The following is an 18,473-nucleotide window of genomic DNA, read 5'->3' on the forward strand; positions in this document are numbered from 1 at the left end:
AATATGCGTTGCATGAATTCAGGCTTCCGGCAAAAGCATTTCATGGGTAGAAACATTGAAGGTTGTCCAGTTGGCAAGTGAAGGACAGAATAATTTTACTTGGGGCAGGACACTGGTGTGTGTGTGTGTGTGTGTATGTGAGACACTGGAGTATGACAAAATGTTTCCAAAGCTCAGCTCACGTGAGAACACCTTTGTCAGTACTTCCGGAGGTCTTTGAGTGGGTTTGGCCTCACAATATCCTTGCACGAATCTTGGGGCCCTTGTCAAGTTTTGGAAGTCTGTTTCAAGCCGTGATGATCTCTTTTTGTACTTTCTGCAGAAATTGGAGACCAAGGCTGATCTTGCTCTCTATTTACTTTTCTTTTCTTTCTTTTTTTTTTTTTGAGGTGGAGTCTCACTCTGTCGCCCAGACTGGAGTGCAATGGCGTGATCTCAGCTTGCTGCAACCTCCGCCTCCCAAGTTCAAGCGATTCTCTTGCCTCAGCCTCCTGAGTAGCTGAGATTACAGGTGCCCGCCACCACACCCGGCTAATTTTTGTATTTTTTAGTAGAGATGGGGTTTCACCATGTTGGCCAGGCTAGTCTCAAATTCCTGACCTCAGGTGATCCACCCACCTCAGCCTCCCAAAGTGCTGGGATTACAGGCATGAGCCACTGTGCCCGGCCTCTATTTTCTTTTCATTAAATTCCAATTGAAAGTTGTCAATGAAGTTATAAAACTGATACATGCAGGATTCCAGAAAGAAAAGAAAATACAAGCAAGCAAAGTAAGGATTCTTCTTCTTCTTTGTTTTTTTTTTCTTTAAATAATGTTTGGCAAGACTGGCTAATTTATCATGAAATATCGGAATTGTCTTTTAATCTTCCCATGAAAACCTGTGTACTTCGGGACTGAGAGTCACATGAATCTTTGCCTGGCAGGAATGTAAATGTTTTAAGAAGGCTGTTGTCTTTTCAAGTTTGAGCCACAGCAGAAGCAGGAGGGCCTGTAGATGAAGGCTGGGTGGGGCCTGCTAATGTTCTGGGCAATTTCTAACTCTGACAAGACACAGATACCTCCCTCTCTTCCCCCTCCCCAAACATCTCCTGTCACCTTCAGTAGACCGCAGGCTCATGGGGGCCGTGGAGAGAATGCTCCCTTTTCCCTGTTCTGGCCACTTTGTCATGGCCGAGGGGCTGGAGGAGGCCCCCAGTTGAAGCCCAACCTATAGTTTACACCATGACGATTCCTTTATCCCTTTCTGTGTGGGGTGAGAGTGTGGGAAAGGGACACTCTGTGAATTTTATTTATTTATTTGTTTGTTTTTTTTGAGACGGAGTTTCACTCTTGTTGCCCAGGCTGGAGTGCAGTGGCACGATCTTGGCTCACTGCAACCTCCGTCCACCTCCCAGGTTCAAGCAACTCTCCCTCCTCAGCCTCCCGAATAGCTGGGATTTCAGGCATGTGCCACCACGCCCAGCTAATTTTTGTATTTTTAGTAGAGATGGGGTTTCACCATGTTGGCCAGGCTGGTCTTGAACTCCTGACCTCAGGTGATCTGCCCGCCTCGGCCTCCCAAAGTGCTGATATTACAGGTGTGAGCCACTGCCCTTGGCCTTCTATGTGAATTTTAAACTGTGCATGTCTGACCTGAATGCACAGCTCTCAGTATCCCCAGAACAGGGCCCTGCACCCATCTGATCCCTGAGACTGAGGAGGAGGAAGGGGATGGAGAGAACAGAGCTTCATCTGAGGGTGGTCACATGGCCAGGTGCTAAGGAGCCTGTGTCAGCCAAAATGGAGGAAGAAACAGGCGTTCCTGCCTTTCCTGTTCTCTCTGTCCAGCCCAGCAGGTCCACTTGAATGCCCACCGACGGCTGCAGGTTGAGGTTTTGCCTTTGGCCAGTGTTGTCTCCAGCCAGGTAGACACCCATGGGGAGAGGTGAGGCTGCTAAGTGGGGCACCAGGCTCAGAGTCAGGAGGCCAGGCTCAGGCCCCAGGGCGGCTACATTATTAGTGCTGCTATTTGGCATTTGGCAAAGTGTTTCTCATCTCCAGAGACAGGGTTTCACCACGTTGGCCAGGCTGGTCTCGGATTCCTGACCTCAAGTGATCCACCCGCCTCAGCCTGTCCATGTAACTGGCGCTGTCCACGTCATCGAGGTCTGGTGGGGCTCCAGTGAGAATGGTGCTTGTGAACTGAAGAGCCGCGGCGCTGGTGTCAGGATTGGCTTTGCGGGGTTTTCTTCTGGCGGCTGTAGATTAAGGTTGAGTAGGACCAGGGCTTGTCTGGAAATGGGAAAATCCAGATTTTCACAGATTTTTAGTACATTAGAGCTGGATGGAAACTTAGCAAATATTTACTCCAATTCCACCATTGGACAGATAAGGAAACTGAGTCTTAGAGTCTTAGAGAAGGGAAGTCACTTGAAAGGTTGTGCTCGGTCATTTGAACGGCCCTGGGAGAGGCCCTGGGGAAACTCTACTCCTTAAGTGAGGCCACATACCAGGGAGACCTTGCCCTGCCAATGGAGAGTGTTGTTCACTCAAAAATACAACTAAGCCAGGCGTGGTAGCTCATGCCTGTAACCCCAGCACTTTGGGAGGCTGCAGCGGTGGATCACTTGAGGTCAGGAGTTCAAGACCAGCCTGGACAACATGGTGAAACCCGATCTCTACCAAAAATACAAAAATTAGCAGCGCCTGTAGTCCCAGCTACTTGAGAGGCTGAGGCAGGAGAATTGTTTGAACCTGGGAGGTGGAGGTTGCAGTGAGCCGAGATCGTGCCACTGCACTCCAGCCTGGGCAACAGAGCAAGACTTTGTCTCATAAACAAAAACAAAAAAACCAAAATAGAACTGATGATATGAAAGGCAGATGGCAGAGCTGAAAGATCCAACCCCTACAGGAAGAACAGAGGCCCAAGGGAGAAGACCCGGGATGGGATCCAGGCGGTGCTACTGTTACTATTTCTCATGGCAAGTCTCTTGACCTTATGACTACAGGTGAGCCGCGGCGACTCTTCCAACTCCCAGAGCAGCCTGGGGATCAAAGCTGCCTGTTAGTAGCCACTCCTCTCAGGCAGGCAGGAGCCAGGAGGAAGCCGTGACTCACAGGTACTGCCTGCTGGAGAGCTGTTTCACTGCAGCAAATTGCTCTGGTGGAGAATTATAGGTGTGGAAGAGACGAACCTTAAAGGCTACAACTTTATAGGACGTGAATAAAGGCTGATGCATGGTGCTTCCTAACAAAATAAGGGGAAGCTGCAGCTCCTGACCTCATCCAGAGAGGTCTTGACTTGTTCAGTGAGGCTTGGGCTGCTGGCGTTGTCCGGGATGCACGCAGCACGATGCCAGAGACCTAGGAGCAAATGAGAAACCCAGGCACCAGGCCAGGAGAACAGGGCTTCATCTTGTCGGAAGATCTGGATACGTGCAGGCTCTGCGCTTTCTTTGCTTTGAGACAACTGACACCTGCAACTCCGGTCACACAGGGACAGCTGGGGAGGGACAGCTGTGTCCTTGCTATTTCAGGCATGTTGAGAAAGTCGGGAAGGAAAATAATCTCTCATTCTGTCATGTACCCACCCCCGCCACCCTAAAACATACACAAACCTATTGCGGCCGTGAGCCTCTCTGGCGAGATCTCTCGAGGTATCTGTACTCAGCCTTGTTTTACTGGCATTGATGACACGTCTTCCTGGCAAACCTGTATTATCCATTACAGCGGAACATAGGTTCTAGTGTCTTTACTGGAAGAAAACAATTCCTCCCTTCGTTGCTCTAGTCTGCTGGACACAGTGTGGGGACGGATCAAAAAGACTGAGAAACCCCCGAGAAACAGGCCCCAGTTTCAGGCCAGGGCTGCAGGGTTGGGGCTCTTGGCTCACTGTGCAGGAGGAAGAGGAAGAGGAGGGAGAAGACGGCCCTCTGGTTTCCTTGAAAATCACATGGGAAGGTTGGAAAATGGAAGTCCAGGAGATGGAGTGTGGAAGTTTCTGCAGCCAGTACCGAAGCCCAGACTGTGAAGGGAATGGCTGTGTTTCTTCTGGAAGCAGCCAGCACACAGTCCCAGAAGGACTCAGAACTGCTGTAGACTTTTCCTGAAGGGGAGGACTGCCCGCGGCTCATGTCAGCAAGGAGAGACTACCTTGTTCCTCTGAAAGCGAGTCAGCCTGCGGAGCTGAGTCAGAGGCAGTGCTGTTGCTCACCCTGGAGCACGGCCAGGACGCGAGGGCTGGACTTTGCTAAAAATAAGCCATTCATGTTTGGACATCACGCTCTGTCTCCTCGGAGCCCTGGCACTTGGCGTTGTGCCATGTCCCGTGGCGCCCTGTGGTGTCCTGTGGGTCGAAGCCAGGGGCTGACTCAGGACCGGGATGTTCTCTGGACTCTTTTTCTGCCGGGTTGGGTGCAGCGGAGGCAATGCTTGGTGATGAGTTTCCGCCATCGCAGCTCTGGGCCATGCCAAGGGCAGAGGCCGTAGTGGGAGACAGAGCGGGAAGAAGTTGCTGCTCAGGCAGGAGCTCACCCAAGGATGTCACTGGGGTCCTCTCCTCTGAGGGTCTGTCTTTCCTGGCCCTTTGCTGCCCCAACACCCCAGAAGCCAAGATGTTTCCCTGACACAGCCCTTCCTAAAGCTGAACACTTTCACCAGCTCTAAGGGAGTGGAGGAAGTGAGCAACTGTTTCCCCCCATAAAAAGAACTTTAAGGTATACTCATTGTTTAAAAATCAAACACAAAAAGAAAATACAAGGAAGAAAAAATACCATCTATTATCTTCCTTCTCCCATAACTTTCTAGAGGAAAGATACATAGTTTTCAACGCACATTTTTGTACACACATTCAGGTGAATACATTTTGCTTTGATGAGAATGGGATTGTGTCAACATTTTCCAACTGATTTTCTTACTTTGTAAGAGATCACGGACTTTTGGTAACCGTAATTACAGACTTACAGGATCATTTAATAGCTTCATTTAGGGGAAGCATAATTCAATCTAGGCGTCGACAAACTTTTTCTGTAAATGGCCAGATAGTAAATATTTTTGGCTTTGTGGGTCAGACGGTCGTTGCTGCAAATACTCAACTCCGTTATTCTAGCTCCAAACTGGTCAAAGACGTAAATGACCAGGTGTGGCTATGTTCCAATAAAACTTTATTCACAACATAGGTCCTAGACTTGGTTTTGGCCCACTGGCCCACTTGCAGACCTGTGATTTAACCTGTCACCTACTGATGGACATTTAAGAAGTTTCCAATGTTTTGCTATTAAAAACTGAGCCGAGATGGCACCATTGCACTCCAGCCTGGGCGATAAAGCCAGACTCTGTGTGAAAACAACAAAAAACAAAAAACAAAAAAACCAGCACCTAAATATGCCTTTGTATGTGTATGTATATGAGCAGGTGTATGTTTGTATATATGCATATACAGACATACACACATAGTATATACATATATACTGTTTATATGTGATTTATATATAAACAAGATTCATACACACAGATATATGGTGTATATCTATGCGTGTGTGTGTGTGTATATATATATACACACACCTATATATATATCTTTCTCTAATGGCATCCCTAGGATAAACTGTAAGATATATTTTTCCCGGGATATCAGAGAGACAGTTGTAAACCAACCGCGGATTCTGTTTACCCCGATGAGTTCATGAGCTTCCTTCCATCTCTGATTTTTCTAATGAATGCATTTTGCCCAGGCCTTGATAGAAAAACTACTTTGAAAACAGTCTGCTTCAGGTCTCCCCCGTAGGGATGATGCTGCGTTAGAGGATCCTTCCTCCAAGCACAGGCTGCCCAGGGAGCTTGTTTTTGATGGATGTCAGCAGGCTGGGTGGCTTCCTGGGAAGTTCGGAGGAAGTGGACTCCCTCCAGGACAGAGAGCTTTTGGGGTTCTGGGCGTAGGCTGGAGCCCATCAGGGCCCTGGTAGCCCTGAAGCCCGCCTAGCCTCTGAGAGACATGTGTGGTGCATGCGTTTTTAATAGAACACCCGTTACAGGGAGGGGACCAGGTGGAAAATGTATTGAGGACAGCCTCTGCCCTCCAAGAATTTTCTCTTTGCTGTGAGAAGCAGAGCCACCCCCACCAAGCATTCCCCGCTGCTGTGAGAGGCAGCATCAAGCGGGTCTGTGGGAAGGGTCCTGGTGGGATCTGGTCGACAGGAGGGTGCTGCTTCCTTCACTTTCTTCTTGGGAGGAAGTCAACATTCTCTGGCATCCACTCATTCTGCGGAGTTAGCAGGGGCTGGTTACAGACGGCGGTGCCAGTGGGAGAAGGTTCAGGGTTGAGTTCTGGAGAGAAGGCAGGGCATGAATTGGCAAGAAATAAAATAAGAAGAGGAAGTTAAAAGGAGCACTGAGGTAAGAGAGAGGGAAAGGGGTTCAGGGTGACACTCACTGTCACTGCCAAGGGTTGTTGGTGGAACGCCGAGCTTCTTGGGGCCTGGGTGTCCTCCTCCATAATGAGAGGGCCTAGGAGAAAGCTCACCTTCTAGCTGGTTCTCTAAGTAGCATGAGTTAAACTGGAAGAAAATATGTACATGTGTGCACGTATGTGTTCATGTGTGCCTACAGGTGTGTGATGCATGTGTGTGAATGTAACAAACACATAGTCTTTTAGATTTAGGATCAATTAGTAGGAGGCATCCTGGCCAGTCCTTGTGCATCTCTGCTGAACACATGTGTTACATCAGGACAGGGCTGGGTGGCTCGGGGCTGGAGCCATATAAGCCAGGTGTGGGGCCAATGGGATCTGTGGAGAATGTTTAGTTCACCCTGAGAACCCTGGGGCCCTGCTTTGAAGGCCTCCAGGGCCCACTCGGAATAGAACTCATGGTCCTAGGAGGAGAAAGAGTACTTGGTTTGAGTCTGAGAAGCCAGTGGAGGTTCAGATCAGCTTGTGTGACAGTTGCTCTTCGGGAACTGGGAGAGTAAAGTGTCAGATCCAGGACCTGGTGATTTGCAATGAAACCACCACAGTGTGGCTGGGAACCGGCCCTGGCAGGAGGCAGGATTCCGCCCTCCTCCACAGGCCACCTCCACGCTGTGTCTTCCTCCCCCGGTTTGCTGGGAGTGAAGGGATCATGGTCCCCATCACTGGGGGGCCTTGTCAATCATTCTGACTTTTAGTTCCAGAAAGGAAAAACCAACACCAGGTACTGCTGACTTCTCCCTTCACCTTCATGAAGGCCCCTTTTCCTTGAGTTCCATGACACCCTGTTGCTTTTTATCCTGTTCCCCTCAGGCCACAACTTCTGAAAATCCTTTGTTGGGGACCTTGTTCCTTTAATTGTGGGTGTTCTTTTTTTTTGTTTTTTTGAGACGGAGTCTCGATCTGTTGCCCAGGCTGGAGTGCAGTGGTGTGATCTCGGCTCACTGCAACCTCTGCCTCCGGGTTCAAGGGATTCTCCTGCCTCAGCCTCCCAAGTAGCTGGGATTACAGGCACCTGCTATCACGCCCGGCTAATTTTTGTATTTTTAGTAGAGATCGGGTTTCACCATGTTGGCCAGGCTAGTCTCCATCTCCTAACCTTATGTTCTGCCCACCTCCGCCTTCCAAAGTGCTGGGATTACAGGCGTGAGACACCGTGCCCGGCCATTGTGGGTGTTCTTAGCACTCTATCCCTGGCACATTTGTCATTTAATCTTGCATTCTCCCCTCAAATCATCTCTGTGGCTTCCAATGCCATTTCTATGCCCATATGACTTTCAAATCACCATCTTCTGCCCAGCCTTCTCAGCTCCGAACCTGAGATCTCACAGGTGCACCCACCTCCACATACCCCAAACGCACCACCTCCCTTCCCAAACCTGTTCCTCCCCTCCAGCACCCCAGCTTCACAAACAGCAGCACCCTTCACCCTGGTTCTCAGGCTGGTAACTTGGGCTTCTTCCTCCACATCCTACTTCCTCCCACGCCTCACCTCCAGTAAATTCCACCTCTGGTCAATCCCAATAAAGATAATAGCTGGCTGGGCATGGTGGCTCATGCCTGTAATCCCAGCACTTTGGGAGGCCGAGGCAGGCGACTCACAAGGTTAGGAGATCGAGACCATCCCGGCTAACACGGTGAAACCCTGTCTCTACTAAAAATGCAAAAAACTAGTTGGGCATGGTAGCACATGCCTGTAGTCCCAGCTACTTGGGAGGCTGAGGCGGGAGAATTATTTGAACCCAGGAGGCAGAGGTTTCACTGAGCCGAGATCATGCCACTGTACTACAGCCTGGGTAACAGAGTGAGACTCCATCTCAAAAAAAAAAGAAAAAAAAAATTAGCTGGGTGTGGTGGTGCATGCCTATAATCCCAGCTCCTTGGGAGGTTGAGGCACGAGAATCGCTTGAACCCAGGAGGTGAAGGTTGCAGTGAGCCGAGATCATGCCACTGCACTCCAGGCTGGTGACAGAGCGAGACTCCGTCTCGAAAAAAAAGACAATAGCTGATGTTGGCTGAACACTGGCCATGTGCACAGAGCTTCATAAGCATAGTCTCCTTTAATCCCTTCCCCTCAACTCTCTATACAGTTGGCCCATGAACAATCTGGGCTTGAACTATGTGGGTCTACTTATATGCAGAGTTTTTCCAACCAAACGCGGATGGAAAATATAGTCTTCACAGAATGTGAAACCTGCATAGAGAGCAGGGCTGACTGCAAATTTGAGTATGTGCAGGTGTGAGTATATATGGGGTTGCTGAAACCAATCCCCCTCGTATACTGAGGGCCGACTAGCAGGAATTCATATAACATTATTTAGTATATGAAGAATCTGAGGTGTGCAGGGGCTTCCTGACTTGCCTGAAGTCCCAGAGAGATTTAACTCAAGACCATGGGATCCCCAGACTCTCCAGGTTACCAGATACCCCTGAACCTCCATGGGGGCTGGTGCACTGCCTCTTGCCTGGGTATTGGCCCTGCCTCGTCTCTTCTGCATGCAGTAGCCAGAAGGAACTCTCAAAATGAAACCCTGATGTTGTCACTCCTCTCCCTAAACCCTTACAGTCTCCCCATTGCTCCTGAAATGAAGTCCTTATTTTTCTTTTCTTTTTTTTTTTCTTTTCTTTTTTTTTTTTTTTTGAGATGGAGTTTCACGCTTGTTGCCCAGGCTGGAGTGCAACGGCACGATTTTGGCTCACTGCAACCTCTGCCTTCTGGGTTCAAGTGACTCTCCTGCCTCAGCCTCCTGCGTAGCGTGGATTACAGGCATGTGCTACTACACTTGGCTAATTTTTGTATTTTCAGTAGGGTTTCATCATATTGGTCAGGCTGGTCTCAAACTCCTGACCTCAGAGGATCCACCCACGTTGGAGTCCCAAAGTCCTGGGATTACAGGCACGAGCCACAGTGCCAGGCCCAAAGTCCTTATTTTTCAACAAGCATTAATTACAGGCATTGAAGACACTGTGGTGAACGAGACATGTTCCTGCCCTCATGGAACTTACATCCTAGACTGATGACAGGTAATAACTGAATAAATGGACAACTTAATTGCAGAGAGTGATAGGTGATACTGAAGAAAATAAGGCAAGTTAAGGGATGGAGAGTGACCTGGGCGGGGGTGAGTATTAGGAGAGATGGTCTAAGAGGGCCTCCCAGGGGAGATGACAGTGAAACTGAGATGGAATGAAGTTAGCCCCTGCAGTAAGGGGAAGGAGCATTATAGCTGAAAGCAAAAAGCCTGTGCAAAGGCCCTGTGGTAGGAATGAGCTTGGAGTAATTGAGAAATAACAAGAAGCCCTGGGTGGCGAGAGCTGTGTGAGAAGCACGGAGAGTGATAGGCAGAGGGGCTGATTGGTAGCCAGGTGGCCCTGGCTGGCCACAGTAAGGAATCTGGGTCTTATTTGGGATGTGACGGGAGGGTTTAAGTGCACACTGGGAGGTGTAATAACATTCTGGCTGCTGTGTTGGGACTGAGTACGTGGGTGGTAGTACAGAGAGCAGTGAGAAGTTTCCTTTCATGCTCCAGGGGAGAGACAATGGTGAGGAGGTGGCAAGAAAGCACAGTCCTGGCTGCAGGTGTCGAAGGTTAAGCCAACCTCTCTGAGTGAAGGGGTAAGGGGGGTAGGGAGGGGCAAGAGCAGAGTCAGGATGTCTAGTGGGCTTTGCTCTGAGTTTACTGAATCAAGGGATGAGGGTATGTGAGTCTGAAGCTCTGGGGTGAGGATGAGGCTGGAGATTCAAATTTGAGGGGTGCTGGAGAGAGATGGCCTGAAGACCACAGAGTGAGCTCAGTGGGTCCCGTGGTTGATCCCCTGAGTCTAGAAGACTCTTTGGAGGGCTTTTTGCTACAAAGGAGAACAGAGCAATGGAGAGCGTTATGGGATAAATTGTGTCCATCTCAAAGGATGCTGAAGGCCTGACCCCCAGCACCTGTGAATGTGAGCTTATTTGGAAACAGGGTCTCTGAAGATGATGAAGCTGAGGTCATTAGAGAGGGCCCTCATCCAATATGACTGAAGGAAATTTGGACACAGACACAGACACACGCAGAGGGAAGGCGATGTGAAGACACACAGGTTGACAGTCATCTCCAAGCCAAGGAATGCCCGAGGCTACCAGAAGCCAGGAGAGGAGTCAGGGCTCAGAGTCTCCTTCGCACTCTCCAAAGAAATCGACCCTGCTGACACCTTCATCTGGGACTCCCAGGCTCCAGAACTGGGAGACAGTCTCTGTTGTTTAAGCCACTGAGTCTGCAGTACTTTGTAACAGCAGCCCCAGGAAGCTAATAAAAGGAGATAGCTGACATAGATGTGGAATTCATGTTTTTTTTTTTTTAAATAGGGAAGACAGAATAGCATGTTTATAGGAAAACAAGAATGATCAGTGTTGAGGAAAAACAGGGCATGTGGGAGAGCAGAGGGAGGGTTCTCTGCAAGGCACCAGGCTCTCTGTGTCCTGGGTTTTTGCATATGCACCACCTCCCCTAGTGCCCACCTGTCCAGGCCTCAGCTAATGGCTCCGCCTCTCCAGGTAGGTCTGGAACTCTCCTCGGTGCTCTGACCACACTCGCTACCTTCTCCATTTCTGCACTGCCTCGCTGTCTTGCAATTGGTTGTTGCATGCCTACATCCTGTCTCCTCCCCTGCCCCGAGCTTGGTAGGGACTCAGGCACGGATGCTGTGTCTTGCAGAGAGCCCAGCCCACAGTAGGAGCTCCGTGAACACTATTTATGTTTTGTTTCGTTTTTGAGACAGGATCTCACTCTGTTGCTCAAGCTGGTGGGATCATGGTTCCCTGTAGCCTCAACCTCCTGGGCTCAAGCGATCCTTTCACCTCAGCCTCCCCAGTAGCTGGGACTACAGGCAGGAGTCACCACACCCAGCTAATGCTTTTTTGTTTTGTGTAGAGACAGGATCTCCCTATGTTGCCCAGGCTGGTCTCCTGAGCTCAAGTGATCCTTCCACCTGGGCCTTCCAAAACGCTGGTGTTACAGGCATGAGCCACTGTGCCTTGCCACGAACACTGTTTGAATGAACAAATGTGATGTCCCTCTGGGTTGCTTTTGTCCATGTGGCACTCATTTTAGAGCTCATTTTGGAAAATCGGTGCTGGAATGTCATTCCATGCTCCCCACCGACACATGTTGGTTTTGACCCAGGTTTATTCAATGCTTTGGGGGGCTATAAATCTGGAGACAGCTCCACCAGGAACTTTCAACTGGGGGCAGCCCCTGTGAACTGCCTAAGCTTGAGCAAGTTACCTAACCTCCATGACCTTTGGTTTTTCCATTAGTCAAACAGGGCAAAGAGCTGCCCTTTCTCTCCCTCACGATGGAGGATGTGGTAGCTCCGGCTAAGTTCTGAAGCAGAAAAGTGGGCGGGCGCATTCGTGACTCTGCATAGGCTCTAAATTAAAGGCACAATCAATGGCTCCCAGAAAAGAGCTGTATATACACAGCTTTGTATGTACAGAGAAGGGGAAGGCTTAGCCACTCAGGGTTCTTTATTCACAACTCTGAAACTTTAAGACATTTAATCAAATGTTTAAAAAGCTGTGATAAAATATGCAAAACATAAAATGTACCACCTTAACCATTTCTAAGTGTACAGCTCGGTAGAGGTATGTACACGTACATTCATGTTGTTGTACAACCATTACTACCCCCGTCTCTAGAACTTTTTCATTTTGCAAAACAGAAATAACTCTATGAACCTCATATAATTGTGATCATGCAGTATTTATCCTTCTGCGACCAGCTTATTTCACTTAGCATCGTGCCTTCAAGTTCATCCATGTTATGGCAAGTGCCAGAATGTTCTTCCTTTTTAAGGCTGAATAATATTCCATTGTGTGGATTTACCTCATTTGGTTTATCCATGCATCTCCTGATCTTCTGGCTATTACTGAGTCACACTGCTATGACATGGGTGTACAGCCAGCACTCTGAATTTGTTATTATGGCTCCATTTACATGCCTTTCTTGGTCCAGTTGTTTGATTCATTGAAGGGCACAAGAAACCTGGAAGAATCGTGGCTGTTGCCCCTACACAGTCTATGCTTTTAACTATTCTTTAACACAGGCAAACGTAGAGGGCTTTGTTGCTGGAGTTAAACACGAGATAATTTAAGGTATTATAATTCGTGAGTTAAGACTACTTTTTTTTTTTTTTCCTGGAGGATCATCTGTTTCATCTCCACTTGACTTTTTAAAAATGCTGGAACTGTCTTTTGATTGAATACAAAGCTTTTTTTTTCCCTTTGACGTTTATATGACTGAAGGTGGAAAAATAAGACCTTTGCTTATTAACAAAATGAATCAATCTCTTTCCCCCATGGGAACTTGAAAACAATTTAGAGACGAGAATAAACTTCAGATTTTCCTCTGCTATGAATTGGGTTGACCTTTCCTGCAGGTAAGATGTAAGACAGACCCAGCTGGGCTTGACAGAAAATGAGGTCACCCCAGGTACCGCGAGACTGAGCCCTGGCTGGAAGTGCCTTGCTCTGTAAGCCTCTTTGGGCGCTTCCACAGACAGGAAAGTTGAGCCCGGAGAGGTAAAGTGTGCTGGCGAAGGTCAGCCGGGGAGACAAAGACCAAGGGAAAATGGTGCTTAACTTCACCAAGGGAAAATAGTGCTTAACTTCGGGCCCTTAATGAGGTTGCAGTGGACCGTGCTCCAGGCAGTAAATCCTCAAAGGCAGCGGGGCTTACTGTGTGGGGTTCTCTTTTCCCTTTTACTTCATAGGTGCCTGATGTATTTGGGGAAATTCCCCATAAGATGGGCACACGGTTAACCCCTCCTTTGTCTGACCGGTTTGCCCATTACACCTGCAGAGGCGGTGAGGACCCTGGAGTTTCCAGCTCTCTCGCCCGTGCAGCCTGATCTCTGGGCCTGCCGTGGGACTGGCTCCTGACTGGGAGTGTGAAGCGCAGAATAAACAAAAATAAAGAGACTGTGTTGGAAACGCGCGACTGCAGGGCTGAGAAGATACTCAGAAAAGTGGCCTCAGGCCAGCTCCTACTCTTTCCAAATATGCCAGGAATGCCGGGCCCAGAGGCAGGGGACAAAACAGGAGAAAGAAGGAAAAAGAACAGGCGTCACCAGGCCATAGTCTAGCCAGTCTACTTGTCAAAACAAAGCAGAAGAGAACTCCTAGCTCCAAATAAAAGTGGATCAAGAAGTTTCAGAACTCAGTAACAACTGTTACTAAAGTTTGCATCTAGAGATCCTGCACCCTGTCATCCACCCCTGCCCAGGGCTTTGCTGGGGGCATCACGACACAGGGTAGCGAGCCTAGCAGAGCCCAAACCAAATGTCTTAGTCTTTTCAGCATCCCATGTTTAGGTGAGGAAGCAACTCAGAGGAACCCTCGGATAAAGGATTTGTTTGGTACATGCGGCACGGAGCGAGCTGCTTGGGGCTGGGGATTTGGTCTGTGCGTGGTTTCCTAGTTTGAGATGGAGGATCATGACAAGGGACAAAAGGTCAAAGGGTACACCAGTAGGGGAGAAAAGCAAAACAAAAACAGGAAGTGGCCGGCTCAGGGATTTTCCATGAGAAAGCTGGGAAACAGGTCCTGGTAGAAAAGAGTGTCAAAAACCAGAATGACAACAAATTTAGTTTAAAGACCGTGATTGGCTTGATTTGTGAATCTGGCATCGAACAACACTTCATTCCACACAATGGAATAAGTGTTCCATGAGCTGAGCTGAAGAGGTTGGCTTTGTAGACAGAGAAGGACTGAAGAAAGCAGCAACAGGGAACAAAGAGTGTATTAGTTACTTTTCAAAGTTCCTTGTTCTTGTAAGGAAGGGACAGAGAGATAGAACAATAGGAAAATAACTCATTAGTTAACCTTGGGTGACTTCATGCTACCTTTTCTGTGGTAGGATTAAAGCAGAAAGAATTTCATTATCATTCTGATTGAAGATTTAAACTGGTCTTTTGGGAGATTGGCTGTTCTCGCTCTCTCTTGATTCTCAGAAGGTCAGATAACAACCTTGTTTTGGTTTGGTGGTATGGAACTTTAGCGTGGGTGACTCCAGTTTGATTTTTTTTTTTTTTTTTTTTTTGAGACAGGCTTTCAGTCTGTTGCCTTGGCTGGGGTGCAGTGGTGTGATCTCTGCTCACTGCAACCTCCACTTCCAGGCTCAGGTGATCCTCCTGCCTCAGCCTCCTGAGTAGCTGAGACTACAGGTGCATACCACCACACCTTGCTAATTTTTATTTATATTTATTTATTTATTTATTTATTTATTTATTTATTGAGATGGAGTCTCGCTCTGTCGCCCAGGCTGGAGTGCGGTGGCGCGATCTCGGCTCACTGCAAGCTCCACCTCCCGGGTTCACACCATTCTCCTGCCTCAGCCTCCAGAGTAGCTGGGACTACAAGTGCCTGCCACCACGCCCGGTTAATTTTTTTTTTTTTCTGTATTTTTTTTTATTAGAGATGGGGTTTCACCGTGTCAGCCCGGAGGGTCTTGATCTCCTGACCTCGTGATCCGCCCACCTCGGCCTCCCAAAGTGCTGGGATTACAGATGTGAGCCACCATGCCCGGCCAATTTTTGTGTTTTTTTTTGTAGATACGGGGTTTTACCATGTTGGCCACGCTGGTCTCAAACTCCTGGGCTCCACGATTCGCCTCCCTCAGACTCCCAAAGTGCTGGGATGACAGGTGTGAGCCACCGTGCCTGGCCCATGTTGATTTTTGGTCTGGTCTGTTGGACCCTAGTGCCGGAGCTTGGTTCAAAACAATGGCCTCCTATAATTTTTATATAACAAGAGAAAGAGGAAAAAAAAGAGCTCTTTGAATCCTCCAGAAGCCGCTTGAAATGTGAAATGGGGGCCTCCCGCGGGAGCCAGCTTGTCCAGGTACCAGGACACCCAGGGGGGAGACAGAGTGGAGGACTCAACACCAGCTCCTTGCTGGCCTGACGCCAGCCTGGTCTCTCCCTCCTCCACTGTCCTCTTGGAAGGAGGGCTTTGTTACCTCTCGCGTCCCTTAGAGAAGTGTGTTTGTGTATGTCTTAATGCCAAAGCATGGAAAGGGGTATAAAACAGCCCAGAGAAAGCATTCCCACCTCGAAGTTATTATCCACAGATGGGATTTCTGCTGTATAAGGTCAGAGAGTATTCACAACTATCATTGCACAAATGGAAAAACATTTTTTTCACCAGCCTCTCACTTTTAGAACCAACTGACTCAGTCCTTTTTTTTTTTTTTTTTTTTTTTTTTTTTGAGACGGAGTCTCGCTCTGTCACCCGGGCTGGAGTGCAGTGGACGGATCACAGCTCACTGCAAGTTCCGCCTCCCAGGTTTACGCCATTCTCCTGCCTCAGCCTCCCGAGTAGCTGGGACTACAGGCACCCGCCACCTCGCCCGGCTAGTTTTTTTGTATTTTTTTTTAGTAGAGACGGGCTTTCACCGTGTTAGCCAGGATGGTCTCGATCTCCTGACCTCGTGATCCGCCCGTCTCGGCCTCCCAAAGTGCTGGGATTACAGGCTTGAGCCACCGCGCCCGGCCGACTCAGTCCTTTTGGCACCAGAATTTGGAAGGGGCAAGGCCCAAGAGTTGTAGGTGGGTCAGGGTCTGTGGGGCATGTCTCTCGGGAGACCCCAGGACAAATGGGATGGGACAAATGCAGAGGATCCATGTCCTGGATCCCAGCCCTGGTGCTTTGTACACAGTGTAAGGCCTGACTCAGGGCGACAGAGGAGGTGCTGAGTACTTCTCAACTTGCATTAAAGTGCTCCCTGGGCCAAGCGCGGTGGCTCACACCTGTAATCCCAGCACTTTGGAAGGCCGAGGCAGGTGGATCACCCTAGGTCAGGAGTTTGGGACCAGCCTGGCCAACATGGTGAAACCCTGTCTCTACTAAAAATGAAAAATTAGCTGGGTGTGGTGGAACATCCCTGTAGGACCCGCTACTTCGGAGCTTGAGGCAGGAGAATCGCTTGAACCCGGGAGGCGGAGGCTGCAGTGAGCTGAGATCACGCCACTGCACTCCAGCCTGGGCGACGGACTCAGTCTCAAAAAAATAAATAAATAAATAAATAAATAAAAAAGTGTGCTCCTTGGCCACAACAGGAGAAAAAAATCTCCAGTTCCCTCCTAGCCTTGCTCCACCTTGAGATCTTATTTTAGTCTCTGGTTAACTAAGGAAGTCAGGACTTCATGCGAAAAGGGAAGAATGTGCCAGCATGTTTCGAACGCCATATATGCAAATGAGTCAGCAAAGTATGTTGCCGGCAGCCACCAGAGGTCAAATGTCAGCCTCCACACTCAACAATTATTTTGCTGAAAATACACTGCAAGCAGGGCAGCAGGAAATGAGTTGCAGCAACCTCGATTCTTCTGTGAAAGTTTCCAATTAGGAATTCAAAGAAGTTGCTGTTTAATGAAAAAGTGAAACGAATGGCTTTTATGTGCCTCTCCACTTCCTTGGTGGTCCCTGAGTAAGGGCTGGATCCATTGCCAGGAATATGGATGTCATTCAGTTCACCCAAGAGCAGGGGCGAGCAGAATGTAATGTAATGGAAAGGAAGTTGATCAGATCCTCAGGTTTTGGGGCTGGCAAACTATTGCCTGGGCCAAATCTGACCCACAGCTTGTTTTTGTAAATAAAGTTTTATTGGAACACAGCCATGCCCATTTGTTCACATTTGATCAATGGCTGCTTTCACAGTACAAGGGCAGAGTTGAGTAGCTGGGAGAGAGACCATATGTACTGCAAAGCCCAAAATATTTACTCCATGGAGCTTTATAGAAAAAGTCTGCTAACTCATGCTTTAGTTCATCCAGTTTTAGTTTTCCTTGTGTGATGGGACCCCTTTGAAATATAGTGAAAGCTCTCTCTATATCCCCTTTCAGAAAAATGCGTGACTTCCTGGTTAAGAATGCTCACATGTAACTCTAACTAGACTCTTCTACAGGGCCAGAGGCCATCACAGTATATTCTGGACCCCTCACAGGAACTGTTTCTGATGGTATGAAGGACATCTTCCACACTAACACCCACCCCTGCCCTGTACTGGTGCTAGATGCATTACAGCAAAAGCAACCTTGGATTACAGATGAAGAGACACAAGTTCTCTTGTGTCTGCCACCCTTATGCTGTGTGACCTTGAGTAAGTCACTTCACTTCTCTGAGCCTTGGTTCCCTCAAGCGTCAAATGGGGGCTTCTTAAGGATCTTTCTGGCTTTAGGTTTCTGTGATCTCCAAGGGTCTGGAATTTATTTCTGGAGCTGAGGAGAGAGGGGTTGTAAGTTATATATTTTCAAAACGTCTGAATTTGCTTGGTCACCCAGAGAGATCTGTGGTAGTTAATTTAGTTAATTCCAAGCTGGGATTTGATTACCACACTGGATACTTGGCATCTGTTGGAGAAAACTCTGCCATGTCCCTGTCTCCGCCCCTCCACCCCTGGTCAGCCATCCTGATCCATCAGGTTGCCACACAGGGACTGCGTAAGACAGTGTGAACATAATCCAGTTCAGCCCATCAGAGCTCTGGAAAAACAACTTAGAGCCCACCACCTTCTGGTGGAATGTTCGCGGTAACATCTTCCATTAGAAAGAGAACATGTAAAACTTGCCTTGCACAGATACGATCTGTTAGGCAAACGGCTTTTGTATTAGTGTTGCGTTTGGTTTTAAAATGAAAAGAAATGTGTGCATATTTTCTCTTTTTTATAATTTTTTTTTGAGACAGAGTCTTGCTCTGTTGCCCAGACTGGAGTACGGTGGCGTGATCTCTACCCACTGCAACCTTGCCTCCCTAGTTCAAGCGATTTTCCTGCCTCAGCCTCCTGAGTAGCTGGGATTACAGGTGCATGCCACCACGCCTGACTAAGGTTTGTATTTTTAGTAGAGACGGGATATTACCATATTGGTCAGGCTGGTCTCGAACTCCTGACCTCAGGTGATCCACCCACCTCGGCCTCCCAAAGTGCTGGGATTACAGGTGTGAGTCACCACGCCTGGCCAATGTGTGTATATTTTCTGATCATAAGTATGCTTCAT

General features: G+C 48.5%; 2 long non-coding RNA genes across 2 annotated transcripts; one reads left to right on the forward strand and one right to left on the reverse strand.

Annotated features, from left to right (window-relative positions):
* Nucleotides 1-789: 789 nt before the first annotated feature.
* LOC141407030 (uncharacterized) lies at nucleotides 790-4,143 on the reverse strand. The gene is made up of 2 exons (XR_012413964.1): nucleotides 3,598-4,143; nucleotides 790-2,272 (listed from the first exon to the last, which is right to left on the reverse strand). It is a non-coding gene; the product is annotated as an uncharacterized lncRNA (long non-coding RNA).
* Nucleotides 4,144-9,388: 5,245 nt separating this feature from the next.
* Nucleotides 9,389-10,754, forward strand: LOC135968489 (uncharacterized). Its single transcript, XR_010583350.2, has 2 exons — nucleotides 9,389-9,467; nucleotides 10,406-10,754. It is a non-coding gene; the product is annotated as an uncharacterized lncRNA (long non-coding RNA).
* The last annotated feature ends 7,719 nt before the right edge of the window (nucleotides 10,755-18,473 follow it).

The sequence above is a fragment of the Macaca fascicularis genome, chromosome 1, assembly GCF_037993035.2.
Source record: "Macaca fascicularis isolate 582-1 chromosome 1, T2T-MFA8v1.1".
In the NCBI taxonomy this organism is placed as follows: domain Eukaryota; kingdom Metazoa; phylum Chordata; class Mammalia; order Primates; family Cercopithecidae; genus Macaca; species Macaca fascicularis.